Below are 21,912 nucleotides of genomic sequence, written 5' to 3'. Positions count from 1 at the left end.
TAGTTGTTACCTATAGTTCAGAGAAATAAGAAAAAAAATATCCTGTTGGTGACACAACCCCCTCCAGGCCGAAAACAAATTTTTTGATTAGTATGGACGTCTATAATAATAACCTATACGCTATAAGCTCGTAGTAGAGGGGATAATTAAAAATTCGCGAGCGCCAGTAGTTAACAAGTCTGTAAGCTTTTACTGGAAATTTGACATAAATGTCAAAGTGATTAATTTAAAACATTGAAATTAAAAACATTAATAGGAAATAATATTAGTTGGTCAAAGCTGTGGTGTATATTTTTACCTTAAATATAGGGTGAGGCAGATAACTGGCCTATTAGAAATATCTCGAGAACTAAAGGCAACAGAATCGTGAAAATTGGAATAAAAGGGTGTTGAAGGATGATCTATTAAACGAAAATATTTTCATCTCTTTTCCGCTTTTCATCTCTTCCGGTTATACCGGAAGTTGCTTATAACTTCGTTTTTTTAAATGGGACACCCTGTATATTTTTACATTTTTGGATTCTCTTTGATGTCTTCTTTCTTAAAATATAAGGTTTTGTAATATTATACAGGGTATTTTAAAAGATAATTACGTTTTTTTATTAATTTTGTAGCAATATTCACACCCTGTAGAATTGTAGTAGTTTGACATCTAAAACTCTACTTACATTCAAATGATTTTTAATATACTCTACTATTGTTGAAGAATCATTAGTATAGCTAAATTTTTAATTTTAGTATTCAGGGTTGGTCGAAACTCGGAATGAGTATTTTCTGAGTTTTCTTAAATGAAACACCCTGTATTTTTGTATTGTAGTGAAATGATATTTTATAGTACTTTTTTATTTCTTAAGCATTCCCTATACCTAACTGCTTTAATTTGTGAGTTATTGGTGATGCAAGCTAAACATTAATTGAAACAAAAAATACGTAAAATTTTATTAGGTTGGCCGTGAAAATACTCAATCCCAAATAATTTTTCAGAAATAAATACCTGTTAATCCAGACTGGTCCTTAAAATTACTAATAATGGTTTAGCTATCGAAATACCTACTTAGTTAAGATTGTTGGTGCGATTAACAATTAAGCACAAATTAAATCAGTTAGGTATAGGGAATGCTTAAGAAATAAAAAAGTACCATAAAATATCATTTCATTACAATACTAAAATACAGGGTGTTCCATTTAAGAAAACTCAGAAAATACTCATTCCGAGTTTCGACCCACCCTGTATACTAAAATTACAAATTTAGCTATACTAATGATTCTTGACAATAGTAGAGTATATTAAAAATCATTTGAACGTAAGTAGAGTTTTAGATGTCAAACTACTACAATTCTACAGGGTGTTAATTTTGTTACGAAATTAATAAAAAAACGTAATTATCTTTTAAAATACCCTGTATAATATTACAAAACCTCATATTTTAAGAAAGAAGACATCGAAGAGAATCCAAAAATGTAAAAATATACAGGGGTCCCATTTAAAAAAACGAAGTTATAAGTCCGGTATAACCGGAAGTTGCAAAGAGATGAAAATATTTTCATTTAATAGATCATCCTTCAAAACCCCTTTATTCCAATTTTCATGATTCTGTTGCCTTTAGTTCTCGAGATATTTCTAATAGGCCCTTTATTTGCCTCACCCTGTATACTTACGTTTTAAATACTGAATTTAAGTTTTTTTAATATTTCGTAATATGTAATTATAAATTAATCTAAGCGCCATCTACACGATAATTGTGAAAGTATCCGAAGTAAGAAATTAATATTTCATTAATAGAACGTTAAAATGATTAGCAAAATCTTTAAAAAATCGATTACAATTTAATTACTTTTTTGCGTTGTAAATATTAAGCGATAACAATTAAATAATAAATTTAAAAATTACCGGTGAAAGTTGCATTAGTAATCCGCTAGGAGCGACACCAGCGAAGCTCAGAGCGTATATGTTTCCTGCAGCCGATTTTGATGATATACGTAGTTATAAACAAATAAAGATCAAAAAACGGTAAATTTTCGCTTTTTTCGTCTATTACCAAAAAGTGAAGCATTTTAAACAAATTTGAGAGGAAGAAACTCATAAATCATATAAAAAACTTCAATATGACGTTTGCTGAATATGTCTGTCCTTATTTGATGCTTGGAAAATTGCAAAAGAAGTAATAAATTTTGAATTTTTGTAAATGTTTATAACTTACTTAAAAATTAAGTTTGAACCTTCCTATTACGCGGAATGCTGACACTGCTAGTGCTTAAATTATACCCTAAATTTCAAAGCAATTGGTTAAATAGTTTAAAAGTTATTTAATTTGTTTATCCCAAATTAATTTTTTTTGTCAAAACAATGTAAGTCAGAAAATGATAAGGTTACTGTAATACTTCGGATAGTTTATGAAAGAAGAAAATGTATGCTTTTTATTTTAATTAAAAAAAATGACAAAAAATAATTTTAAATATTGCAAAATTATTTTGCAAGAACATGTTGATTTTTTGCTAATAAACAATTAGAATAACCTTTTAACCATTGGCCGTACAAAAATTATTTTTCAATATTTAGAAAGAATGAATTTTCATACAAATTTAGAAAGAGAACAAATTGTCCTAAACATTTGAAAGAACATACTTCGAAGTTTTAATGTACCTAATATAAAAAAATATTTCCTTTTAAGGAAATCGTCCACAAAGCTTTAAAATGTGGCCCTTAAAATCAGCCAAACTTGAAACTTGGGGGATCGATGAGAAGGGGGAAGGAGCTGTTAGCTGTATCTCTGGTTCTCGTTTATGGATTTCGACGTTTCTTTTTTTAATTTGTATGTACTTTTTCCGTACATTACGAATATGCATTATTCAAATTATACAAATAAATTAATTGTTATATACACCATCAAATTTGTTTAAACAATTTTTTCAATACATAACACATAATCCTAGAATAAAACATAACACATAACCCTAGAAAAATTATTTTTTCATATTTAGAAAGACAAATTGTAAGTACATACAAATTAAAAAAAGAAACGTCGAAATCCATAAACGAGAACCAGAAATACAGCTAACAGCTCCCCCTTCTCATCGATCCCCCAAGTTTCAAGTTTGGCTGATTTTAAGGACCACATTTTAAAGCTTTGTGGACGATTTCCTTAAAAGGAAATCTTTTTTATATTAGGTACATTAAAACTTCGAAGTATGTTCTTTCAAATGTTTAGGACAATTTTTTCTATTTCTAAATATGTATGAAAATTCATTCTTTCTAAATATTGAAAAATAATTTTTGTACGGGCAATGGTTAAATAGCTATTTGTATAACAAGGGAGGAAAGTGCTACTTTTCCTCCCGAGAATGAAGTTTACTGCCCGACGCGTAGCGGAGGGCAGTAATCATTCAAGGGAGGAAAAGGTACTTTACTCCCATGTTATACATATGGTTTTTCCACCTTCCTCAAATTAATAACAAGTCATTTTTCATTTTTACTTAATTTATTTATGTAACTAACCAACAAAATTTATTAAAACTAAAACTAACAAGTAGGTACAATATAACTGTCAACTGTCTAATATAAGTCAAATTATTAATGTAAACATTGTTAAATCAAATTAACAATTTACTGTTTTTTACCATTCTGCAAAATACTGGGTGTTTTATAAATAAACGTTAAAATGTATAGATACTTACGTAATAGAAAATAGATATTGTACAGGGCGTCAATAAGTTATATTTCATGAATGACGTCACTTTTACTTTTCCTCCCTAGGGAGGAAAAGTACAACTTTGCTCCCTACAATCAGGTCCGGAAAAGTATACTTTCGGTAGAGGTAGGTGGAAAAAGTTATTCTAATTGTTTATTAGCAAAAAATCAACATGTTCTTGCAAAATAATTTTGCAATATTTAAAATTATTTTTGAAGTGAAAACTTCTTTAGGGACGTTATGCGATTTTTGGATAGGGGAAAAAGCATTGAATTCGCGACCGTCATCGCTTATGCTATATATTATTTGTATGTATATATAAATTGTATAGAAGTATTTAAATTTAAAAGAAATGTAAAAGCTATTTTTGGATGGCAAAAAGGATTTATTTCGCGACCGTCATGTCTTCGAAAAAATAAATTTTGTACGTATATTTATTGAAGTGAAAACTTCTTTAGGGGCGTTGTGCATTTTTTGGATGGGAAAATGAATTAGACTGGCGACCGACATCGCTTCGACGAAATAAGTTTTTGAAGTGAAAACTTCTTTAGGAACGTTGTGCACTTTTTGGATAGGAAAAAGTAATAAATTAGTGTAGGTTTTCTTTAAAGACAATCGTAATAAAAGTCCGTTTGATGTTTAACAGTTTTAATTAATAAAATAGATGACTAAATTATTGTTACTATTAAATTAACGAAATGTAAATGTGCTTGTGTAATTTGCGACTAAAATCTTACGTGTTCTTATTCTTACAAAAAGAAATGTATTTATCGATAATTTGCGTCTAATCAATATAATACCCGTATTAATTCGTCTTTTTACGTGTTATTATAAATAACACGTTTATCGTCGCTGAGATCTTAAAATCGACTGCCTGCTCTAACCAAAACAGTCTCCTGTCTTCCCCTCTTCATGCTTAAAATCCGAAACTATTAAAATTCTACTGCAATAAATTTCGATCCCTATTAGTAATAAAATTTGGTTAAATCTAAAGTTAAAAGTAGTCTGCTACCGTCGCCGTAATCCCCAATTCGATCTGCACATCTGGGCCAACATCCATATGTGTGAGATCCTTATCCCGTTCTCGTACCAATAATTAAGAAAAATGATATACAGGGGAATTTAAAATATAAGGTTAACTATTTACAATCCTACATTAGCATTAGCGACAGTCATCTCTTCGACGAAATAAATATTTGAAGTGAAAACTTCTTGAGGGACGTTATGCACTTTTTGGACGGGGAAAAAGTATTAAATTAGCGACCGTCATCGCGACCGTCACCGCTTCGACGAAATAAATTTTTGAAGTGAAAATTTCTTTAGGATTGTTGTGCACTTTTTAGATGGGGAAAAAGTATTGAATTAGCGACTGTCATCGTTTCGGCGAAATAATTTTTGGAAGTGAAAACTTCTTTAGGAACGTTGTGCACTTTTTACACAGGAAAAAGTAATAAATTAGTGACCGTCATCTCTTCGACGAAATAAATATTTGAAGTGAAAACTTCTTTAGGGATGTTGTGCACTTTTTGGATAGAAAAAAATATTAAATTAGCGATCGTCATCGCGACCGTTTTCGCTTCGATAAAATTGATTTTTGAAGTGAAAACTTCTTGAGGGACGTTGTGCACTTTTTGGATGGGAAAAAATTATTAAATTAGCGACCATTATAGCTTCGACGAAATAAATTTTTGAAGTGAAAACTTCTTTAGGGACGTTGTGTACTTTTTAGATGGAAACAGGTATTAAATTAGCGACCGTCATCGCTTCGATGAAACAAATTTAGCAACCATCATCACAGCAAAAATTATTAAATTGGCGACCATCATCGCTTCGACGAAATAAATTTTGGAAGTGAAAACTTCTTTAGGGACGTTGTGCACTTTTTGGATGGAAACAAGTATTAAATTGGCAACCGTCATCGCTTCGGTGAAATAAATTTTTGAAGTGAAAACTTCTTGAGGAACGTTGTTCACTTTTTGGATGGGGAAAAATTATTGAATTAGCGACCGTCATCGCTTCGACGAAATAAATTTTTGAAGTGAAAATTTCTTTAGGGACGTTGTGCACTTTTTGGATGGGGAAAAAGTATTAAATTAGTGACCGTCATCGCTTCGACGAAATCAATTTTTGAATTGAAAATTTCTTTAGGGACGTTGTGCACTTCTTGAATGGGGAAAAAGTATTGAATTTGCGACCGTCGTAACTTCGCTGAAATAAATTTTGTACGTATACAAATTACGTGTATGTATACATAGGGCATACGCATCGCGTATATGATATAGGTATAGCACTTCTTTTGGATGGGGAAAAAGCATTGAGCTCGTAATTTATTTACTACAAGAAGTTTTCACTTCTGTCGGCACTCCCACGAGTGCCTTCAATTTTTTTTGTCATTTTTTTATATAAAATTAATAGTATACATAATTCTTCTGCTTTCATAAACTATCCGCAGTATTACTGTAACTTCATCATTTTCTGACTTACACTGTTGCAAAAAAAATAATTTGGGATAAACAAATTAAATAGTCAGATTTAAACAATATGACCAATTATGTACTTTGAAATTTAGAGTATAATTTAAGCACCAGAAGTCACAGCATTCCATGTAATAAGAAGGTTCCAACTTAATTTTTAAATAAGTTATGAACATTTATAAAAACTTAAAGTTTATGACTTATTCGCAATTTTCTAAGCAACAAATAAGGATAGATATATCCAGCGAACACCATATTGAAGTATTTTATATGATTTATAAGTTTCTTACTCTCAAATTTGTTTAAAATGCTCCACTTTTTGGTAAAAGACGAAAAAAGCGAAAATTTACCGTTTTTTTGTCTTTATTTGTTTATAACTATGTATATCATCAAAATCGGCTACAGAAAACATATAGGTTATTATTCTAACTCCTATAGATGTCCATACTACTCAAAAAATTTGTTTTCGCCCTGGAGGGGGATGTGTCACGAGAAAAGTCTTATTTCTCTGTACTAAGCGAATGGACTATCCAACATAAGCGAATGAATCAAAAAACAGAAATTTAAGAAAACTTGAGGCTATAGTTGGGATTTAATTTCAGTATTTTATAAGCTAGAATACTCCACAGAACTTTGAGAAAAAACACAATTTGATTGGTACACCCGGTATACAATGACAATTAACCTGTCTAGCAACAATAGTATTACATCGATATTGTTAAAGAATAAGGCTACAACATATTAAAAAAATCACTTAAATCGGAAAACAGGTTTAGGAAATTCGGAATATCAAAAATGGCCCATTTTGTGGGTGGCCCGTTTTCTCAGACGCTCAGTGTATAATTGTGATTCCATTTTTTTAAATAGTAGAAATCTACGTTTATGCAGTGGCCATTTACACGATTATTTTCTATTATAAGTACCTATACTAACCGTGTCTGTTTCTCCCATTTGAAATGTACTTCTAATATGCATCTATGTATATGCGTTGATATAAATATTCAATGAAAATAATATAGTCGTCGGACGTGATTCAAAGTATACACCAGTAAAAATACTATATAATTTAATATTATTTAATTAACTATCAAGGTCAAGCGTAATCATGTCAATTATGAATATTTGCGTCTGACTCTTGATACATTCTTTACAGTTTTAAGTAACATTTTGGGTAGAATGAGTTTACAACGGATAAACGATCTTAGACTTAATGTGCTTAATAGCACATAATATTGTTTCTTATTGTGCTTGTGCTTCTATTCTTACGACCACTATTTCAATACAAGAAAAATACGCCTTGATACAAATCAAAGTCTACATATTATTTATTTTATTAAATTGATATATTGAATATTAAAAATAAATAAATAATATAAATATATAATAAAAATATTTATAATATAAACATATTTATAATAATTAAATTTCTTCTAAATCCAAACGGGATCTTCAGAAAACAAACAGTACGTTTAATGCATTTAACTGCAGATAACGCTAGTAGCGTACCATTACAAAATATTTAAATGTTTGCGATGCGTATCTAGGCATAGTAAATTTCCTTACTACTACTACTAAGTCTGGATTTTCAATCCGGTATTAGTAGTAGTAGTAGTATAATATTAATCCAACAAAATCTACTGTACCGGGGAAAGTCCGGTAAATAAAATTATATTATTAAAAGAATTTTTTGCCAGTTAAAAAACAAAATTTGTTTAATTTATTGTTTTGTATTTTAATAACGATTTCCGAAGTGGAAGTCAAAACGTGAAACGTCAAATAAATTTAATTTTAAACTTAAATTGTGACTTGGATCTACAGACCAAGCGCGTCTCGTAAATTGCACGGCTTCGCGCAATTGTACTTGAAGACACTGTGTCAGGTGAGGCGTTTGAAAATTTGAGTAACTTGATTCTTTAGTTTCTTTCGAAGAATTAAAGGCTGTACAAAAAATTGTAGTCCCGATAAAACCCACCATAGATGCTATAAGAAATCAAAAAGATATCAATTTGGGTTTTCCATCCACATCCAGAATACCCTCCAATAAAAAAATTATACCCCAAAGGAAATTTTTTCCAACAAAAAAAATTAAAAAGGGAAAGAAAAGTTCAAAATTGCAAAAGCCGTCCTCAGAAGAAGCCAATATGCTAGCTGCAAAAGTTTTAATTCAAAAATAATTTATTTTTTTATGTGTCAGTATATAATATATGTTTTAAAATAAGTTTTGTTTTATTTTTTGAGAAAAAATAAAAAATACAGCATACTTACAGTACTTTTTTTGAAATGCTATTTTCCAAAGTTTATAAAATTTCTTACGCTCGATTTTATATTAATAAAGTTAAAGTGGACTTTAAATTTAAAGTTTTCTTTAACTGTAACAATTGCATTTTTTAAGATAACACACACTTTAACTTTATTATGAAATCGAGCGTTAGTCAAAATTCTAAATGCTCAGTAAATAATAACAACAATCAGGTACTTGTATTGAAAACAACATAGTATGTACTTTGAAAAAATAACAACATATTTGCAACATAGATAACAAAACAACATGCTTTGTTACGTATTTTAAAAAACTCTCCATCATGCATGATCCATGAGAAAAGAAAATATAAAACTAATTTCATCCTTATCGTGTCTCAGATGGCGTAGCTACTTTTGCTATAACTACTCAACGCTTTGCTACTCTACCTACCTACATACAATTGGTATAATTTTATCAAAAAACAAGCATTTACATACTCTGCAAATTGTATATTTTGCTTTGCATTTTCATATGAAAAAACCGTGGCATTTATCTTGAACTTTTTTTGAACAAGGTGCAATACTTAGGTAATATTATAATTAATAAAACAAAGTATATTAAAATACAATGTTAAAAACTTTAATAATATTAGCAATATTTAAAAACTTTAATATATTATATTATACATATTATGAATCAGTAGAAACGATTATATTTAAATTTGGTAAATTATAACTCCACTCGATCAGAGCACGACCACACAACTCAAAACACAAGTACGCAAATACGGTTGCGTGAAGCGTGGCTCGAAGCCGTGCAATTTGTTAAATTGTGGCCTACTCCCAGTGGCATAGCTAAGGTGGGGCGGTCCGCCCCGGGTGTCACCCCTCAGGGGTGACACCCGAGATACCCGATCACATAAGAATAAATTGTTAATTTATGACTTTACTCACGTATCAATCTAAAGTTCAATATTATTTTGTGAACACACGAAACCACAGTATAAAGAGATACAGTAGAACTTCTCTCCGAAAAATTGGAAGTAAAATCGTAAAAAGAAGTAAATATGTAAGAAGTAAAAAGGCGCATGGCGACCGCGCAAGGTTCCCAGTCGCTAGAACACCACTCTCGCATTGCTGGTCCCGTAGAAACTTACAGGTTAACAGGGAAAACCCGCATCCATCACTGGTGAATTACCAATTGCGTACTCTGCCGGTAGTACTTCTTGAGATCAAAGTGCCTATATAGAAGAAATTCTACTGTTCCTCTTTATACTGTGACGAAACCGAGAGAAGTCGAGGTGAAAGAGGTATTTCTTGGATTTTTTTTTCCGTTAAAAGGAAAAAGCAGTTAATCTAAGTTGATCTAAGTAACGAAATTCTCAAGAAGCTTGAAATTGATGATGTAGAAATATTATGAAGTGCCAAACACAGGGATACGATAATGCAGCTGTTATGAGCGGCGTACATGGAGAAATAGGTACAAGCTATTATATTAAAGCAAAAATCAAAAAGGCCATTTTTCTCGGATCTATTGATCATTTATTAATTTATGTGACCAACAATTTTTAAGTTTTTTTATCTGTTTTCATTAGCTGCTAGGAAGTGCTTATTAAACACAGAAAAACATCTGTTAAGCGACTTTCCACAACGCGTTGGAGTTCTCAGTCACTGCGCTCTATGCTGGCTGCAGTTAAAGTATTGGCAGACCATTTTTATAGCGTTGTTGCTTCAATTGACAAATTCTCTCATCAACAAGAAAATTGGCATTGATCAATCAGCGACCAAAATAGGGGCACTTCGTCTTTATATTGAAGAAAAACGTAATCATATTATAAATAAAGTAATATATAGATTTTGCCACGACAAAATATGAGGACGACGACATTTCCACCTAAAAACTAATTCGACGTAGAAAACGAATGGATGGTGAGTTAGTTACCTATATAGGACTTACACTTCGAACCGAACTTCAAAAAGATAATATTATGTTGGAATGTTTTGACATTCAACGTTGAACTCAAAACCAGATCAGTCCATTCATATGGCTTCATTTTTCGAGGCTGTGCAGACACACACTTTGCCTTTCCATGAACAGTGAACAGTTGAAATTAGCTGTTTCAACATTTTGTGACTTTTACCATGAAGAGGTATCAGAAGAAGACCTCCTGCTAGAAATACCAAGGCTCAGAAGACTTTTGCAAGCGGCCAATATTACAGCATCTAAATGGTTAGCTGTAGACTTTTTAAAATTAATTGTGGAATGGGATTTTATGGAATCTCTTCCAAACTTAATGGTCGGCTTAAAAATGGTTTTTGGTCATTTTTGTATCGGTTGCTTCATGTAAAAGAAGTTTTGGGAAGCTAAAATCAATCATGAATTACTTGCGAGAAACAATGACGTCAACAAGGCTAAATAACCTCGGTTTATTAACTATCGAACGGAGCGGTCAATGTTACGAGAATGGAGCGGTAAATGTTAGGAATAACTCTGCGAGACAAAATCAAAAACGAAGAAATCCGGAGAAGAACAAAGGTGACTGACGTCATCGAAAGGATAGCCAGGTTGAAGTGGAGATGGGCAGGACACATAGCCAGAACGACAGATGGGCGATGGACGAAGAGGTTGCTGGAATGGAGGCCAAGAGAAGACAATAGAAGCGTCGCGTCGGTCGACCGCCTACAAGATGGACTGACAACTTAAGAAAGCTAAAAACTGGATCAGAGTGGCGCAGGATAGATGGGGTTGGAAATGAGGGGAGGAGGCCTATGTTCAGCAGTGGACTTTTGAGGCTAGATGATGATGATTAACTATCGAACATGAAGCAACACAAAACATAAATATAGAAAATGTGATTTCAGAGTTTGTCGCTAGTAAAGCTAAAAAAATATTTTAATTCATGCGCATATTGTAAACCAAAAAAGTAAATAAACTGTTATATAGAACTGCCGGGAACTAGATAGTGGTAGCTGAAGATAGGGAGATATGGAGAAACTTGAAAGAGGCCTATGTTCAGCAGTGGACGATAGCGGTTAGACGATGATGATGATACAGTAGACTCCCGTAAGTTCGGCCTCGGTTAGTTCGGTCTCCGTTTAGTCCGACCGGCTCTCTGACCATTAGTCACACAGTTGGAGAGCGCCAGCCAGACGCGAGCTCTGCCCATCAAAGCACTTCTAATACTTGACAACGCGGTTACTCACCAGGCAGGTCTTCAGTGTCTTCAAAAAGAAATTAAACTGCTGTTCCTGCCACCCAATGTAACCAGTCTTCAACAGAAAATGGACCCAGGGGTCATTGAGTGCTTCAAGAGAAAGTAATATCGCCAAAACTGCTTTCTGCAGTTCTTTCCAAACTGGAGGCTGATGACAACTTAGACCTCTTAAAAGTGCTGAAGTCAGTTAATATGAAGGATGTTGTGTACATGTCGGCCAAGGCATACGACGAAATACCACCGTCGATGTTTGTAAGTCTTGGAAAAAACTTTGGCCAAATATAGAAGATAAGATTGACCAAGCAAACACATCAGCAGATGAGCCAAACAACATTCTTGTTAAATAACCTGGTGGAAATGCAGCTCTATTGCACGACCTTCAGCAACTACCGAACTGTGGTCCCATTGTTGAAGATGTTTTGGAGTGGATCAACAGTTGATTACAGAACTCTAGGCCTAATAAAATTTAAAGATATTATTGCACATTGGTGGTTTGGCTTCTTAAACACTTAAAAAAGTCAGTAATTTTTTAATCAATTTTCTTTTCTAATGATTTTTGATGTGCAAAGTCACACCACTGTTTAATAATCATTACATCGATGGCAGCTGCCGCTTTTTGCTGTTCGACGTAGGTAGCTGCCAGAAAATGAGAAGGATAACGGCATAGATGCTTCTGAGAATAAAGAGGAAGATGAAGAAAATAAAATGAGCCACGCTGAAGGCAAAGCAGCTTTGCAACTGGCAGCTACCTACGTCGAACAGCAAAAAGCAGCAACTGCCATCGATGTAATGATTATCACACAGTGGTGTGTCTTTGCACATAAAAAACATTAGAAAAGAAAATTCATTAAAAAATTACTGACTTTTTAAGAGTTTAAGAAGCCAAACCACCAATGTGCAATAATATTTTTAAATTTTAAGTTCTGTAAGTATTGTTTTATAGTATTTTTGTAACGGTCTATCTTTTCATAATAAGTGTTAAAACATATTATGTGTTAAATATGTATTCCTCTGTGTTGTCTTCTACTTAATGTACAAGTGTTTTGTTTTTGCTAGATCCATACAAACAATAAATGGGCATTTTTTAGATAAGCATCGGTTAGTTCGGCCACTTTTAAGTTCGGCCTAGGGTCCGGTCCCGAGGTGGCCGAACTTACGGGAGTCTACTGTATACTATTTACTGCAGTTTCTTTAACTATAATTCTCAATTTTTTCATTATTCAAAACACACGTTTATCGGATTTTCGTTGATTTTAACAATCTTTATTTTTAGGATTTGGAGTGACACCATCGATTACCGCCCCGGGTGTCACCCACGCTAGCTACGCCACTGCCTACTCCCAAATAAAATATACGCCAGTCAATGAGAGTAAAAATGGATATTAATTACCTCCGAATTCTATCCTGCTGCAGATATTTTAATGAAATTTAGGGAATAGCCTCTACTTATCTCCTAAATCAAAGTCTACCCTATGCCGATGTGTGCTTATTATTTTTTAGGGGTGAGGCTAACCCTTATTGCCAAAATTGACTGAAACTAGTTGTAACGTAAATCAAAATACTTTTTAGGACTTAATAGCGGTTAGTAAAGGTAAATAATGGTATTTTTATATTTTAAGACATTATTGTTCGTTGGCTAAATAATTTATCCCTTATAAACGACCCCACCACCAGCAAATTTGATAATAAAATTTGTAAAAAGGTGACTTATTAGTATTTTTTATTCACTTAATATATAATTTAAAACAATTTTATATCGATATTTTGGCCGATGTTATTTTCGAATCCACAAGGAAAATAAAGAATTTTTCCTGTAGCTGGCTGTATACCATCAATCACAAAAATTTAATGAAAAATCCTTTGTAAAAGGTATACACATTTTTTATTAAAATTCCTAAGGGCTACGCCACAGAACATTTTCGATGTGCAGCGGAACTCCGATAACCCGGAAGTCCGGCTAACCCGGACCGATTTTTATCAGACAAACATTTCAACAATAAAAATGTATGTAATATAATATTTGAAAGATAATGGGTATTTGTGTAATTTGAACTAAACGATACTAAAAATGACTCATGGCACACGGCGGCAGAGCCGATTATCGGAAACAACAGACACCTGTTATTCCTTTTTTGTACACCTATTTATTTCAAACTGTATTAGCATTGTTTAAAGAAATACTAAAAGACTACATATTTAAAAAATTATTTTTTAAACAAAGGTCTTAGTCTGTTCTTAAATAACATGCGATTGTGACCACATAGTGTGTAGTACACAGTCGTATTTCAGATAAGTTTGTGATTGCGTGTTTTTTGTCTACGTAATGGCAACAAAACGTAAAAATGTTGTAGTGACAATGGAAAAGAAACTAGAAGCATTAGGTAGGATTGATAAAGGCGAATCTTTAAAAACAATTGCAGCATCATAATGGTGTCGGTATATCTACAGTATCGGATTGGAAGAAAAATAGAACTAAAATCGAAGAATTTTGTTTCAAAATGATAACAAAAGACAACTTGGACAGGTCGGTGCCGGTGCAAAGCTAATAAAGCTAAAAATGAGACTCTCGACGACGTTTTGTATGTGTGGTTCTGTGCGGAACGCGAACGTGGTTTACCAGTGAAGAAATGAACAATACTCTATACAACTATACGTAATTTAGATGTGTACTGTGCCTATACAGTGAGCACGTAAAGGTTGGAATAAATTCATTTTCTCGAGAACGGACGATTTTGGAAAAAAATCCCGAAACAGGTCAATTTTTATTTTTAAATTACGACTTTTTGGCATATATATCATATTAGTGACGTCACCCATCTGGGCGTGATGATGTCATCCATGATTTTTTTAAATGAGAATAGGGGTCGTGTGATAGCTCATTTGAAAGGTAATTCAATTCTCTATTCAGTAGTGTAAACATTTACATAATTATTTATAAAGGGTGTCCAAAAAATTTTTTTTTAATTAAATTTATTGACAAAAAGAATAATGTATGTAATTTATTTAATTCAAAATACATTTTACTGCTCTCAGAAAACAGAAAAAAAAATGTTTATTTAACAAATAAATATTGTTTTTTGCTTAAATTCAATATTAATGCAGCCACCCACCTGCCTCTCGACAGTTTGAACATTATTTTTAAGCGAAAAGCGATGATTATTTTTCAAATACATATTGTTTTCTGTTTTCTGAGAGCACTAAAATGTATTTTTAATTAAATAAATTGCATACATTCTTCTTTTTATGTCAATAAATTTAATTCAAAAAAAATATTTTTGGACACCCTGTATAAATAATTATGTTAATATTTATACTACTGAGTAGAGAATTGAATTACCTTTCAAATGAGCTATCACACGACCCCTATTCTCATTTAAAAAAATCATCGATGATGTCATCACGCCCAGATGGGTGACGTCACTAGTATGATATATATGTTAAAAAGTCGTAATTTAAAAATAAAAATTGACCTGTTTCAAGATTTTTTTTCCAAAATCGTCCGTTCTCGAGAAAATGAATTTATTCCTACCTTTACGTTCTCACTGTATATTTCATTACCCCAGGCTGTGGGTGAAAAAACGTGATATAATTCAGGAATTTTTGAAACCTATCAGGTGTTGTAAAGGACGATGCCAGGAATAACTTATACTAAAATGTAACCAAAAATGTTGTGCGGTTTTTTTATTTATGACGATTTTCATTTGTTAAATTTGCAATTTTTAAAGATTTTTAATTTTGCAGCTTAGGATATTCATTTTAGAGAAAAACTTTTAAATAGAAAATTGTAGTAAATTAAAAAACCTACAATTTGAGCTATGGCATGTTTAATTCAGTTAATACGTTATTAAAAAACAGCCTGAGAAAGGTCCAAAAGGGCCGTTTTTTGCAATTGCCTTATTTATTGTAAAAATAACTTTTACGTATATTTTATGGCTTTAAAATAAAGATATTTCAATACTAAATCTAAAAAAAATAATTTGTACCGCCCGATTGGTGAACCTGTTGCTTAGATATTATAAATTGTTTATCCCAAGAGGTCAAATGTCCAAGGCTATAACTTTTTGAAAAAAAATCGTACAGAGTTAATATAAGATCCACTCTCCTTCTAAAGACTTATATTTTCATATTCTGATGTATAAATAAATGCGTATAACATTTTTCAACCTCTTATTTCGTGTTTGAAAATAAGGGGGCAAATTTCGTTATAAACATTTAGAACTGAAGCCGCCCCTGTACATCCTATGAGTTTCTAACTTGCAGGTTATTGTGGCTGAAGACAAAATAAAGATTAAAGATCAAAAAAAAATTTTCTACGACCAACTGAAGCCGAGATAATTGTTTTTGTTTTCTTAAATCGTAGTGACTTTATTTAAAACAATTAAGAAATTATTTCACAGTCATTGACTAAAGAAAGACTTATATTATCTTAAAATAAAAATTATTTTAACCGAAAGTTACATTTAATCATTAAAAATTATTTTTAAAGTGTAGTGGAGATTTATTTTCGTTACGAATGTGATTTATTGTGTCGGTTGCCCTTAGCAACGGCTAGCAATTTATAATACATTGAATCACGGTTTTTGCTTTAAATTTTAAAGCACCGCTTGGATTGACATGAAATTTGGCAAATACATAGATAACATGTTAAAGAATAAAAATGATATTGGGCCTCTGTGTGCTTTTGTCCTGGGGGTGAGTTTCACCCCTTAAAAGGGGTGAAAAAATATATGTTTAAAATATGTTCGGAAATGGATAAAACGTCTAATTATAAGTACCTTTTGTTCTATAGCATTTTTTCACCAAGTTAATACCTTTCGAGTTATTTTCGAGTTAATACCTTCATTTTTCAACAACAAAAAAAAAACACCTTTTTAGGCGGTTTTTGACAAATAACTCAAAAAGTAAGTACTTAAAGTAACAAGAAGGTAATTAAAAAAAAAACGAGTTTTAACAAAAATATAGTAAATTAAAAATTGAAAAAAATGATATATGCATGAAACCTCTAGACCCACTAGAAACAAAGTTTAGCTAATGAAAAACAGGTTCATATCCGTCAAATTTCAAAGTGAATTATTTCAAAGTGAAATAACCAAAAAATCATGCACTTTTTGAAGAAAAATCATTATAACTTTTTTAAAGTGTTTAAAAAAATATGTATATCTGTTTTTTAAAAAAAGTTTATAGCATCAAAAGTAAGCAAGTTACGCTGAAAATAAAGTTGATTTCTTTTTAAAGTTCCCCTAATTAGCATCAAAAATGAAATTAATCCATTTTACTTCACTGTTGTTTTACTCGTGTATGTGTCGTTTATGTCTGTAAGTTTCATCGGTTCAAAGTGCTTATTTTTGAAGGGGCTGTACTTCAAAGGACTTGAACTAATCAATAATCACGAGTGTATGCAAATTTAGAACAGCCATATCTTAACAAATTTTTGCCTTCCAAAAATACGCAAAAAATCAAAAATATTCATAACAGCAAAAACTACATTTTTTTACTCTTTGTGATTTTTGGTCACACTAATAAATTTTTATTTTAAAAAACATTTTCTTCAAAATTAAAAATTAAAACAGATTTAGTTTAAAACCAATTTTTTAAATAAGCCCTTTGAACCGATGATACTTACAGATCATATAAACAATACATGAGCAAAGTAACTTGTGAAGCGGTAATGATTAATTTGATTTAAGATGGTAATTAGGGGGTGACTTTCCCGAGTTTTTTGACAAAAAAAAAGAGATCAACTTTATTTTCAGCGTAACTTGCTTACTTTTGATGCTATAAACTTTGTTTAAGAAAAGATATACATATTTTTTTACTTTACTTTTTTATACTTTAAAAAAGTTGTAATGATTTTTCTCTAAAAAAATGATTTTTTGCATGAAAAGCATGATTTTTGGTTATTTCACGTTGAAATAATTCACTTTGAAATTTGACTGATATGAACATATTTTTCACTAGCTAGAACTTTGTTTACACTGGGTCTAGAGATTTCATGCATACATCATTTGTTTCAATTTTTAATTTGCTATATTTTTGTTAAAATTATTTTTTCAATAAAATACTTACTTTTTGAGTTATTTGTCAAAAACCGCCTAAAAACGTGTTTTTTTTGTTGTTGAAAATGAAGGTATTAACTCGAAAATAACTCGAAAGGTATTAACTTGGTGAAAAAATGCTATAGAACAAAAGGTACTTAGAATTAGACATTTTATCCATTTCCGAACATATTTTAAACATATATTTTTTCACCCTTTATAAGGGGTGAAACTCACCCCCAAGACAAAAACACACAGAGGCCCAATATAATTTTTATTCTTTAACATGTTATCTATGTATTTGCCAAATTTCATGTCAATCCAAGCGGTGCTTTAAAATTTAAAGCAAAAACCGTGATTCAATGTATTATAAATTGCTAGCCGTTGCTAAGGGCAACCGACACAATAAATCACATTCGTAACGAAAATAAATCTCCACTACATTTTAAAAATAATTTTTAATGATTAAATGTAACTTTCGGTCAAAATAATTTTTATTTTAAGATAATATAAGTCTTTCTTTAGTCAATGACTGCGAAATAATTTCTTAATTGTTATAAATAAAGTCACTACGATTTAAGAAAACAAAAACAATTATCTCGGCTTCAGTTGGTCGTAGAAAATTTTTATTTAATTTTTAATCTTTATTTTGTCTTCAGCAACAATAACCTGCAAGTTAGAAACTCATAGAATGTACAGGGGCGGCTTCAGTTCTAAATGTTTATAACGAAATTTGCCCCCTTATTTTCAAACCCGAAATAAGAGGTTGAAAAATGCTATACGCATTTATTTACATCAGAATATGAAAATATAAGTCTTTAGAAGGAGAATGGATCTTGGATTAACTCTACGATTTTTTTTCAAAAAGTTATAGCCTTGGACATTTGACCTCTTGGGATAAACAAATTATAATATCTAAGCAATACGTTCACCAATCGGGCACTACAAATTTTTTTTAGGTTTATTATTGAAAGATCTTCATTTTAAAGCCTTAAAAAATACATAAAAGTTATTTTTACAATAAATAAGGCAATTGCAAAAAACGGCCCTTTTGGACCTTTCTCAGGCTGTTTTTAAATAACGTATTAATTTAATTAAACATGCCATAGCTCAAATTGTAGGTTTTTTAATTTACTACAAATTTCTATTGAAAAGTTTTTCTCTAAAATAAATATCCTAATCTGCAAAATTAAAAATCTTTAAAAATTGCAAATTTAACAAATGAAAATCGTCATAAATAAAAAACCGCACAACATTTTTGGTTACATTTTAGTATAAGTTATTCCTGGCATCATCCTTTACAACACCTGATAGGTTTCAAAAATTCCTGAATTATATCCTGAAATCGACCTATTTTCACCCACAGCTTGGACTACATGTTATTTCAATTATAACGGAGATTATCTGTAAGTATACCGTATTTTATTAATTTTTACCATATTCTCCGGCTATTATCAGAGGCTATAGTTATCGAGGTTCCACTGTATAACAAAATCATCATCAGTGTTTAGAACTGGTTGATCACAAGCTGAGCCACGAAAGAAATACCAGGGTATGAATCCTTTAAATGGTATGCAAGTTCGTTATAATAGGATATTTGCTTAAAATTCCATAGGATGGATAATATTTATAAAGAATTAGACCATTGGACACATGATAACTCCCCCATCACGTGGGTTGCTAAATAGTAGGTATGTCTTTACATAAAGACTGTTAGATGGCAACATCAGTATCTTCAGAACAATATTCCGAAAGGAAGGATAATACTATATAGCCCAATAAAATAAAAAAAAATCAAAATGTAATTCCGTACAGGTTGGAATAAATTTTATATCAAAGTTTAGGTGAATACAAAAGATATTTTTAAAAAAGTATCCAAATCATATGAGGCGATCATTGTTTAAATAATTAAAAAGGGGTCATTTTTGCACAATATTTACTTTTTTAATTGCTGAGGTAATTTACATTTTAATGAAGGTCTTTAGGGTTTTTTTCTACAAAGCTGAAGGACAAATCTTTCACCTAAGACTTAATAAATTAAATTTGACCCCCTATTTATTTAAATAATTATATATAAAATTTAAAAATCAAATTTACAAAAAAATATTTTTTGCGTTTTAAATAAGCACTATAAATTTATTTTATTTAATAGAAGAAGTCGCGCTATGTTACCAGTATTAAGCAAAAAAATGGTTAAAAAATGTTTAATAATTTCTGAGATATTTAATTTGTTTATCAATTGTTACTATATTTTCAATTGCAAAAACGCGGTTGTTACCAAAAGAATATAAACCTGCTTAAAATCTCATTACTTTTATTTTTATGTATGATTTCGATAAATGTATTGATAAATTTAAATTTCAATTTAACTCCCCTCTAAAATGACATTTGAAAATTTTTCTAATTTGTTTATAATTTGTTTTTTTAATAACGTCGCGGGGATTAAACATTTTGAAATGCTGGTCCGGTAATCGGGTTCCTGGGAATTTTTCAGTCATTAAAAAAATTTTTTTGTCGTTTTTTCTTCTTCTTTTTTTTCCTTATAGTAAAAGATATAGGTTTGCTTATAGAGGGGGTTTCATTAAGAATGTCCAATCTCTGAGTTGTCGATTCTAGACCTCAAAATATTAAGATTAAACTAAAATCACTTTAATAAAATATGGCTCACTATTGAGTTACAGGGTGTTTTATTTAAAAATTTAAAAATTATTTTTGCTCAGTATTTTAAAACTATTCTACATATGCTTTTCATACTTGGTAGAAATTGTAGGTACTATACACCCCACGAAATTATGTTAAATACAGGTTTCCGGCTATTACCAGAGGCGTACGACAGGCGGACAGGGAAAAGCAAAGGGTTGACCCTTCCCAAATTCTACGTCACTGGCGAAATTGCCATTTTAGCGCAATTTTTAAATTCTCCAATACTGTCTATGTAAATAATATCCTCTTTACTGGTAACGATAAAGTCATCAGTTTTCGAGATATTTGAAGTTAAACATGTAACGGCACAGTTATTTAGTTATTTTGATCAATATGTATATAAATATATTGTGCCGCTTAATTTTTAGTTTCAAATATATTAAAAACCAATGATTTTATCGTTAAGAATGAATAATATACTCTTCAGTCTTAACGATAAAATCATTAGCTTTCGAGATATTTGAAATTAAAAATTAAACGGCACAAAACTTTAATAAAAATAAAATAACTGTGCCGTTACATGTTTAACTGCAAATATTTCGAAAACTAATGACTTTATCGTGACGAGTGAAAAGTAAGTTATTTACATTGAGAGTATGGGAGAATCTAAAAATTGTGCTAAAATGGCAATTTCACCAGTAACGTAGAATTGGGGAAAGGTCAATCATTTACTGTCACCTGTCGTACGCCTCTGGTAAAAGCCGGAAACTTGTATTTAACATAATTTCATAGGGTGTATAGTACTTACATTTTTTACCAAGTATGAAAAGGATACGTCGAATAGTTTTAAAATACTGACCAAAAATATTACTTTAAATTTGCACACAAAACACCGTGTAACTCAATAAGGAGCCATATTTTATTTAAGTGATTTTGGTTAAATCTTAATATTTTGAGATCTAGAATGTACAACTCAAAAATTGGACATTTTTAATGAAACCCCCTCTACAAGCAAATCTATACCTTTTACTGTAAGAAAATGGCAATTTCGCCAGTGACGTAGAATTTGGGAAAGGTCAACCATTTGCTTTCCCCTGTCCGCCTGTCGTACGCCTCTGGTAATAGCCGGAAATCTGTATTTAACATAATTTCATAGTGTGTACAGTACCTACACTTTCTACCAAGTATGAAAAGGATATGTCGAATAGTTTTGAAATACTGAGCAAAAATAATTTTTAAATTTTTAAATAAAACACCCTGTAACTCAATAAGGAGCCATATTTTATTAAAGGGATTTTGGTTAAATCTTAATATTTTGAGGTCTAGAATCGACAACTCAGAAATTGGACATTCTTAATGAAACCCCATCTATAAGCAAAACTATATCTTTTACTATGTATAAGGAAAAACAGAAGAAGAAAAAAAAGACAAAAAAAATTGTTAATTAGTGAAAAATTCCCAGGAACCGGATTATCGAAACAGCATTACGGCATCGGAACAGCATCGGACGTTATTAAAAAAACAAATTATAAACAAATTAGAACAATTTTCAAATGTCATTTTAGAGGGGAGTTAAATTGAAATTTGAATTTATCAATACATTTATTGAAAATAT

The 21,912-nt window shown here is 31.0% G+C and overlaps 1 protein-coding gene across 1 annotated transcript in view; it reads right to left on the bottom strand.

The window, feature by feature from the left end:
• Positions 1 to 21,912, bottom strand: part of LOC126882342 (elongation factor Tu) — a 95,500-nt gene that overhangs the window by 4,031 nt on the left and 69,557 nt on the right. The window lies entirely within an intron of this gene.

This window comes from Diabrotica virgifera, chromosome 3 (genome assembly GCF_917563875.1).
Source record: "Diabrotica virgifera virgifera chromosome 3, PGI_DIABVI_V3a".
NCBI lineage: Eukaryota > Metazoa > Arthropoda > Insecta > Coleoptera > Chrysomelidae > Diabrotica > Diabrotica virgifera.
The sequence above is the reverse complement of the archived record's forward strand: the minus strand, read 5'-3'. Positions and strand labels throughout refer to the sequence as shown.